Source organism: Lycium barbarum, chromosome 5 (assembly GCF_019175385.1).
Source record: "Lycium barbarum isolate Lr01 chromosome 5, ASM1917538v2, whole genome shotgun sequence".
In the NCBI taxonomy this organism is placed as follows: Eukaryota; Viridiplantae; Streptophyta; class Magnoliopsida; order Solanales; family Solanaceae; genus Lycium; species Lycium barbarum.
This window is the reverse complement of record NC_083341.1, coordinates 34,834,089-34,840,380: the sequence shown is the minus strand read 5'-3', so window position 1 is coordinate 34,840,380 and position 6,292 is coordinate 34,834,089. Positions and strand designations below refer to the sequence as shown.

The window sequence follows — 6,292 nt, the reverse complement described above, 5'->3', positions numbered from 1 at the left end:
TTGCGTATGACCAGGCGAAGACATCTACATATTCCTTCAACAGAGCTATGAGCTCTTCTTTTTGTGGTGCTCCCAAGTAAGCACTGATTCGTGTGTCCTTGACATCCTCTTCGTCACCGAGGTTGATCACCTCAGTTTCATCTATATTCGGCTTATTCTTGTCTTCCAACTCTTCTACCGGTCCCTCTGGCATCATTGTCGATTCATCATGCTCCTTGTATTCCTGTTAGTTGTTTTCCTCGTTCGTCTTACGACACGTCATGACATTTTCGGTTGTTTTATTATGGTTGCTACTGAAAGGCGAGGCAAAGCAAAGTTAGGTTTATTATTGTTTGTTACACGTAGTTAATTTGAAAAATTTCGTTATTATTATTTGATAAGAATTGCGGTTTTATATAGTTCGAGGCTTTTCATTAATTCAAGAGCAATTGATTACAACTGTGGTCCTGGTTCGGAACAACGTCGGACCATTTTCATTTTTAAACATCACGAAGTAATTTAGAAAAGGCGATCATTAGGCCTTGGCCGATGTCGCCGCTTTTAGCAAGGGTTTTAAGGAAAATTCACCTCTCGATCGAGGAGCCAAGAGGGGGGTAGATGTCTAATTGTTCAGGCGCTCTCCTGGCTTCAGAATGCGTATGGTGAGCATCTCCTGGTTTACTTCAATAATCGCGTAGCATCCCTCTTCTTGGAACAGCGACTCGAGACCCTCGCTAGTTTTTTCTTTATTTAGCATCAGCATCATTTTGGGTAATGACTGGTACAGACCTGGAATTGGATGAGGTAAATGTCACGACCCAACCCCGTAGGCCGTGACTAGTGCCCGAGCTGGACACTCGTATGTACCTGTTAACTATAATCATCCACAACTAGCATAATACAGACTTATCAATACCAAGGCAAGACGTCGTCTCAAAACTGTCGCATTATTTAGACGTATCACAACAACCTGTCTTCTGGGGAGTTACAACTTTTAACAGTTATTATAGTACATAAGCTGACAAGGCTTTCATAATATATAAGGGAACATCCCCGCCATACACGAGCCGACAAGGATATCATAACACATTACTTCTTAAAATATATATATATATATATATATATATATGTCTATGCAAGCCAACAAGGCTGCCACTACGAATGGGAACGTCCCAAAACATAAGCCATATAGACACAACTGAACAACATCGATACACAACCCACACATATGTCTACAGACCTCTAAGAGTAACAAAAGTATCATATGACGGGACAGGGCCCCGCCGTACCCCTGGATAAAATACATATACACCACAAGAGATTTTGTACCAAAATCTAGGCTCCGGAACAAGGGAGCTCTCCAAGATAGCTGCATAGGACTCCTAAGCTGGCGGGTTACCAACGTGAGCATCTGTACCTACGGGCATGAACGCAGCCCCCCGAAGAAAGGGGGTCAGTACGGAATATGTACTGAGCATGTAAAGCATAAATACAATAAACAAGATCATACTGAAGTGAGGAGTACAGAAAACCAGTACAATAACCAGAAAACCACAAGGCTTACCTTTGAATCATAAATCATGGTGTCAATATCAGACTTAACTCGTTATGAAACTTAATGTCACCATTAGAGAATCATCCTGTTCATATGCATATGTATAACCTGTCCCGGCCCTCTAGTGAGGGACTCGGTAAATAAAATCATATCATCATCATGTATATATATATAACGTGTCCCGACCCTCTAGTGAGGGACTTAGTGAATAAGATCATCATGTGCCATCCTGGCCGCCATCCCCATATCATCATATCATCATGTCATCATATACATATATATATAACGTGTCCCGGCCCTCTAGTGAGGGACTCGGTGAATAATGCAGTGGATCTGTGCACGAAAACATGTCCTGGCCTGGGACTTAGTGAAAGACATATTGAGACTTGCACGAGTGGAGTAATGAGCAACCATATGCAAATTAAAACATTTTCAAAGACTCAATGGAATAATCAACACGAGCTATCATTTAAAAATCAGGACAATAGTCATATTAAATACCTTTCGAATGTCACTCGGAACATATCAAATAACTCTCGAATGTCATCATAAAGCATATCAAAAGGGCTTAGAAATCATATTCATATGTCAATAAAGTATGAACATCTTATAGAAGTCCGAGCATTTGTTATCATAGAATTCCTAAGAATAGGAGCGGGTATATATCGACTATTATTCAACGTACAGAAAACTGAAGAGGGAGGCTCACTCACTTGAAAATGGTAATATCAAGAAGTGAATAAGAATCATAAATGTCACTCAAAACTTATGAATGGAATTACCCCAAAGTTCATATCATTCATTACTTACATATAAGACATGCCAAAAGAAGGAAGAGACAACTTTACATACCCGTCGGCGATTATTCGTAACCTGTTCGTCTCGTCGCTCTTTTAGCCTATTTAATGTAAAAATAACGTTATCGTCAGTAACCATACTTTCTAGTCCATAAATCCGTAGCCCATCGCTTTTAGAATTTATTCTTTAACTTATACTTTCTCGTTAAGGATTTTTCAGTATTTAAGGATTTAACGAAAATCGGACAGCATTTCCTCTATATATTCGCCTCACCCGAATTTCCAATTATTCTCCTGTTGACACAGAAATACCAACAACAGAGATATACATATAAAATTCTCACAATTCAGCCCATAACAATTCTAACAACCCAACAACTTCTCTAAATCCATTTCAACCCACAATTATATATAATATCAATTTTACGCATTTTCTTACTTCCAATTTCATCCAATCCAATTTTAATAATTGCATTACAACACTATTAATACAATTACACCACAAAATAAGAAAATCTTACCTAAATTTTCTCGGAGGAATTTCTACACTCAATTGCTCCAATTTCACAATTTCTTCTTCCTCAATTCAATATCCGATGTTGCTATCATCTCCTTGAACTTGCAAATCACTTGGAACTTAATCAAAGCAAGCAACAAAATATTTTCCACAACAACCATAGCTGGCCGAGACCTTCAAGATTCATCTTCAAAGCCATGGACAACTTCCTTAAAGTGGAGTATACCAATTGGATTTAATTGCTGCCAACGTTTCCTTGCTCCAAAGGAAATTTCCCCAAAGTGAAATGTTTCTTAACATTTTTAGGTAACCCCCAAAGTGAATTAGACAAAGATGAAATGTTGCTGGTTTGTAAAAATAATGTACTCACGGTTTATGAGCAAAAAGAGGATATATACTTTTCCCACTTAGTGGACAATGGGGTCCACCTTAATTATTACACTCAAAGGTTCAATTTAATTCCAAGGGAAATAGAGCATTTACATCCGTATGAATAGCTATCTATATTAGTCACCTCCTTCATACTTTACACATGGCAAAAATTTGGTGCACTTTCTTTGCCACTATTACAGATGGTGCCATCACCACCTTGCATGCATGTATAAAAATATCCACGTGATGCCACCTTTTAATTATCTAATTCCATGTGGCAACTTGCTAATAGTACTTATTTGTATAATTCACTTAGTACCATAATTAATTTTTTGATCTCAATTCATTTTAATACCAATTATTTTTAATACACTTCATATACCCATTTTCATGATTATGTGACGTAGCACTAGTCCATAGTCCCTTTTGGTACACACAAAATATTATTCTCGATCACCGTGGTGCTGTGAAGGATGCAGGTCCGACATGGATTTGTAGGTCTACCTCTCCCAGGGAATTACTTAGAGATCCATAAAATCCCCTGACGTTTGTCCCACTCTGATGAATCTTGCCTACGTCATAACCAAGTTGTGTTAATGTCGTGATGGATCAAATATTGAGATCCGATCCATTGTCGACAAGCACTCTCCCCATTTCTTTACCATAACACTCCACGGTGATCTTAAGGGCTTTGTTGTCGGAGGTTCCGTCTACTAGAAAATCCTCTTTTGAGAAGCAGATTTTGTGTTCCTCGATGATGTGGGCTACCAACCCAGCCAAGTATTTGCTGCTCGTACTAGTTGGTATGTGTGCATCCTCTAATACTCTCATGAGAGCCTGCCTATGTGACGGGGACCTGGCTAATAACGACAACACCGATATTTATGTCGGTGTCTTCTTTAAATTTTCGACAATGGAATAGTCTTTTGGTTGCATGTGCCACCAAAAATCTCCAGCTTCTCCTTCAGTTATTGCTGTCTTTTGGGTGTTTTCTTTCTTTGTAGCATTCTGAGCCAACTCTTCAAGAGTGTAACACCTCCCTGAGCGGGTCATGCTTTGAGTCATGGCTGCTTGTACAGTGATTGGCTTTTGGGGTGGGAGAGCAATTTGTTGTGCTGTATGTGCTACCACGGGCGCTGGAATCAAGGTTCTGAACATCGATATTGCTTTTGTGTCTCCTGGCACTGGGACCAGAACCTTGAAATTAGGATGCTCCTGGAGTGTGAGAGAGACTATTTGTTCCAGGGACTCGACTGCTTTGGGGACCAATACTTGGCAGGTTTTCCAGTCCTCATTCCTTCCAATCATGTGGACTCCTTGTTCCCATGATTAGGTAACGGGTTTGTGTTCACATTAGGAGCTGCGATTTCCAAGATGATTTCCCTTTTGTCGATCAAATCTTGGATTTTGTGCTTGAGATTTATGCAATCGTCGGTGTTGTACCCATTTTCTCCTGAATGATAGGTACAAGTCTGATCGACCCTGTAAAATCTATTCCTCGGTTGTGCTATCTTTGGGGGGACCTTCTGAATCAAGCCTGCGACCAAAAGCCTTTCAAAGAGCTGAGCCCTAGGTTCGAGGAGTGTTGTGAATTCTTTTACTGGCCTTTTTTTCGAAAGCAGGACGTAAGGCATTGTATGCTGGGGGTGGTAGTTGATTTGGTAATTTTAAGGTGGTTGATATGCTTCTGGTGGGTTGTTTGGTTATGGGCGGTAATTTTGGTGAGGTGGTGGTTGGTAAGTAGGAGCAGACACTAGGCGGAGCCGTGTACACTGGTACAGTGGTGGCGAAGCTTCGTTGTGTGTAATACACAGGTGTTGGATTACAGGCAGGTGCGGAGTAGTTTATGACGGGCATAGTTATGTGGGAGGACTGCGGTTCTTTTGGGCTTGGGTTTGGAATGTGGGATACTCTTGCCACGTCCTCTTTCTTTTTGCGGAAGATTCCTGCAGTAGCTTGTCCAGATGCCTTGTTAAAAACACTAGCTATTTTCCCGGATTTGTGACCATCTTCTGTGGACTCTCCTATTTTGACCAATTCAACAAATGGTCTTCCAGCCATGGACAACATTCTATCGTAGAAATCAGGGTCCTGGACCTGATGAACACAGAGACTAGCTCTCCTTCACACATTGGTGGCTGCACATGAGTTTCCTCGACTCTCCACTTGCTGGCAAACTCCCTGTAGTTTTCTGTTGATTTCTTCTTGACCTTTTCAAGGTAATAGTGGTCTGTTACTGTTTTGACATTAAAGCAAATTCTTTCCATGAAGGATTCTGCCATGTCCTCGCAGGTGTTCCATTGACGCATTTCTTGAGTTGCAAACCATTAAACAACTTCTCCGGTCAAACTACGACTGAATATTCGCATGATTAGAGGTTCAATTTTCTTTACTCCAACCAATTGGGCGCAGTAAGATCAGAGGTGTGCCTTGAGATTCCCTGTCCCGTTGAACGTCTCAAATTTTAGGATCTTGAACCCTACTGGAAGGTCCAAATCTGGGTGCATGTACAACTCATCATATTTGACGCCTGTAGCTTTTCTTGCGGATTTTTTGGATTTCTCCAGCAATTCCTCCATCTTTTTCTCCATATCTTTTTCGCGCTTATCCTGCTCGGCCCTCCAGGCTTTTTCCATTTCTTAATAATGATCTAGCCCTTTGTGCCCTGGGGATAATTTGGTCAGGATGTTGGGAGTCATAAATGATACTTGGTGGATGGTACAGTTGAGCGGGGCAGTGGTGGTTAGCCCAGTTGGTGGAGCTGAAACACGTATTTGGCTTACCGGATTAATGAAAACAGGCTGAGGAACCTGGTAAGAAGGGACTGAATGAGTGGTCCCCGGGATTTGAGTGTATTTTGTTGGTGGAGAAGTGCGGTAAGAAGGTCCATCATGATATGGTTTGGTGGAGCTTAGTGGAGGTGGGATGGTTCCTGGTGGGTATATAGGAAAGTGATCAGGCATTGGTGAGCTCAGGGAAGGGAACGGAGGGGGAGGCCTTATTTCCACTGTCGAGGCGCCCTTGTCCGTATTTGCTGCCTCATTCCTAGCCACCTTTTCTTGGAGGGCCATA

The 6,292-nt window shown here is 41.3% G+C and overlaps 1 long non-coding RNA gene across 1 annotated transcript; it reads right to left on the bottom strand.

Annotated features, from left to right (window-relative positions):
- Nucleotides 1–1,046: 1,046 nt before the first annotated feature.
- Nucleotides 1,047–3,271, bottom strand: LOC132642437 (uncharacterized). Its single transcript, XR_009583159.1, has 3 exons — nt 2,853–3,271; nt 2,387–2,432; nt 1,047–1,396 (listed from the first exon to the last, which is right to left on the bottom strand). It is a non-coding gene; the product is annotated as an uncharacterized LOC132642437 (long non-coding RNA).
- Between the last annotated feature and the right edge of the window lie 3,021 nt (nt 3,272–6,292).